We start from the raw sequence: 3,839 nt of genomic DNA, 5'->3' as shown, positions 1-3,839 counted from the left end.
TTGCTCTAAGGATTGAACAATTTTCTCAAGACCCATTTTTTCAATGTTTCTTTTTTTTGTGATAGGATTTTCAATTTTATTTATTTATTTAAAATTTGAATTATAACATAGAGTATAAATGTCTTGTTAATACAATAATGTAGGATTGATTCCTTTTCCAATTAGATGCAAAAATGTGAGATGATATTTCATTCATGTAATTTTAAATTTACTTGACATAATTTGAATTTGAATTGCAAAATTTATATCTATCATTGTTTTATCTAATTAATACAAATCAAGTGAATATGATTTCAAACCATAAGAATGCCACAAAAAGGGTAACACATCATTGAATACATTTTTTGATAAACACATGCATATGAACTAAATTGCAAGAAATATTATATGAAAGGATCATACTCCATTTTTTTTTAATTCAATCATTTGATTCAAGGATTCCCTCAGGAAAGAAATAAGGAAGAAAACTCAAGATCATAGTCATTTCCACAATAAGTTTAACAAACACATTTTTACAACGGGGTCATTATCCTAAGGAGAAATCTCCCAACATTTGAATTTAAATAAAAACTCTAAATTTGCTGATTGGCTCCTCAACAGGGTAGCCATTTTGAAATTCTGCAAAGACATCAAGGTAATTGTGGAGAGAACAAAACTGACTAGGAGACAAACAATTTTAACATAAAGACACAATCAATCATTTACTCCCATCTAGGTTTGCACAATAGGTTCATTATTGAACTAGACTAGGGAGAAGGTGAATTTTTTCAAACAAGAGATGTTAGTCACAACACCATAACAGATGCCCTTTCGAGGCTATAGTCACAAGAACTTCCATTCTTCCATAGATGCCCTTTCAAGGTTGATAACACAAGAACCTCCATTCTTTCACTTCAAAATTTCCCAAAAACACAACCATGGTTTGTACTGACGAGTAGGGGCCCATAAGACCCTACTCTCTCCCTCTCCTCATCATGAGGAGAGACTCTACACTGTCAGAGTCCAACTAAAGCCCTCCTCCCATACATGACCACTTCTACCCTATCTAAGGGTGAGTAATGCCAACACAACCCATACAATCCATTTGAAAATCAAATGAAAAATATGAAGGAAAGCATTTAAAGGAAACCCATTACAATCCATCCAAACAAGTTCATCAAGCACAGGGACATACATATGCAAGAAAACTACTTAAGAACGAACACAGCATGGACACATGAGCTTTAAGGGTTCCTACCTTCACAATAAGGTGATGGCAATTGAAATTTGGGATGAGCTTCCCTTCCTTATCCTTCAATAATGAATTGTTCTCTAAAACTAGAGGTTGGGTGAACAACCTTTCACTCTTCCTAACTCAACGACTTACAAAATGCAATAACTCTCCCACTTGACTACGGTTTCTAGAAGCTTCTAACTTAACCTCACCACTAAAGAAAAATTAAAGGTGCATTTTATCTTATCAAACTCATGATGAAACTTTGATTTTCGGAATAAAGCAAAAATGGGATATTTAAGTGGTCACCAAAGTCAACTAAAGGGGCTAGAGGGGTGGAAAATGCCCCCAACCCATACATATACCCCTTAGGTACTTCGTTTTCATGATTTTTGGCCTCAAAGACTATTTAGGGACCTATTAAAATGCATGAAATATTTGGACCTTTTAAAAACCCTAAGAACACAAATCTATTACTAAACCTTGATTAGGGTAATTAATCTTGATTACCCACTAATTAGTATTAGATCACTAACCTAGTCAAACTTAGATCTTTATATTACTTTGTGAACCCTAACTATTATGTTGAAATGCATATACAAATCATGAGTGTCAAGTGACACTATAAAATCACTATCACAAACATTAACATCTAATGATTATAGAATGATACATACATTCAATTCACAATACAAAATAAAATATGAAACAATGGGGTCTGCATCTTTTATTAGACTCAACCCTGGTTTTCACAAATGGTTTATAGGGTCTAGTTCTGATTCTCCATTAGATTCTCTAGCTAATAAATCATGCACACTCATTTCACACATCAGTAGCTCGAGAAAGATCACATACATATATTCAAAACTTGTCTGGATAGTCACATAAATCTTTCATATAATTAACCATTTTAGCTCATTTCTGCTCACATTTAATCATCAAAAATTACATAATCAATATAACATAACTTATTCATTTATTCAAATTAAAATACTAGAATAATCATTGTTAAGCATGAATATACCTAACATCATAAACATCCCCAATTAAGGAATACTAAACTATCTGAATGTGTATAACCTAATCATCAAGGTACCATAATCAATATCATCATCATTAGTTGAAAACACCTTGTATCATCATTAGTGAAATTTTAACGTTTAAATAGTAAAGATAATGTAGTAGCTCTCAAATCACTAAGTATTAAAACATGGATGTATCAACTGATCTCAATTTTCATTAGGGAATTCAAAACATAAAACATTACTTCATATCCATTTCAATCTCTTATAAAGGTTTTAACAAAGAAATTCATATTTAAAAAACACATGTGAGGACCTTACATGAAGAACTACCTAGCCTAGTAGCCAAAACCAACTACATTGATGCCAAGGCTTGTGTGAAGAAGTACCAAGAAGTGCACAAAGAAATGAAAGCTTGAACATGAGGAAACACCAAGTCTTATGTAGGAGAGAGTACAATCTCATGTGAGGGTTCGGAACAACAAGCAAGAAAAAAACAAGACAAGAAGATAGGGGAAATAATTTCTCCACACTAGGGAGTACCAGATCCACAAATTAAGGCTTAGACACTCGAACACAGTAACTAAAAGATGGTTCAAATTGCATCTAACCATCTAAAACATAGCAATAAAGGAAATATAGTAAAAGCAACATCGTAATGTATAGAAATAACACAACTCATGTGCGGTTCTTCCCAACCATAGTACTATCATGAGACCATGAAGGCCATACCCATCCCCCACACATTGCATCTAAAATTTCCAACTAGATAGTTGGAGTTGTCTTATGAGGACATCACTACTAAAATGTAATAATATCATAAGAACAAGAATTTAACATGCTAAACTAAATAAGTAATAGATACTTGAACTAAGAAAATCACATCATCTAATCATATGCTAAACATTATAATAAGGGAATGTGAAAAATAACTAACATCATCTAAACATGATATCAAAGAATTCCAATGAAAGCATAAATCACAAGGAAGCATACTATAGAATTCCAAATATACCAAGTGAAACAATAAGAACTAGTCACACTAGAATAATAGATCATCTTTGTACACTGGTCTCCAATAGTGGTATAGGTAGCTACACTTCTCAACCATGTGAAACCTATAGGTCCACTCCCCTCATGCTGATGGAGATAATGATCCAACCACAAACACACATAAAGCAAATATCCATGGCTAACACTCATACTAGATAGTCAAGAGGGGCCTACAACCATGATCATGAGACAATGCGAGTGGATCAAGTCTTGGTTAGACACTCTTATGGTTCATTATATAGGGGCTCACTAGAGGGTAAGTAACTTGGCATCAAGTTTCCCAAACTAGTGGTGGTATCTCTACTTCCCTAGGAAGGAACATGATCTTGTGTCCTCGAAATTATCAAAGTGCTCACATAACAAGTGATTTGAAACTAAATCAGGTGTTCATTTAATATTTTATTATCTTTCATTGATTAATTTATCTATTTATCACTTAATTAAAAAAATTATTTACACCAACCCTCTAGGAACAATAATCACTAGGTCGTGAGAGAGAAGCCCCCTCCATGCTACCCTATATACCCATGTTAATCACATGATGAGTGCCC

The sequence above is a fragment of the Cupressus sempervirens genome, chromosome 3, assembly GCF_028749045.1.
Source record: "Cupressus sempervirens isolate cs-2001-9-10 chromosome 3, ASM2874904v1, whole genome shotgun sequence".
Taxonomy (NCBI): Eukaryota; Viridiplantae; Streptophyta; class Pinopsida; order Cupressales; family Cupressaceae; genus Cupressus; species Cupressus sempervirens.
This window is presented reverse-complemented; position numbering follows the sequence as displayed.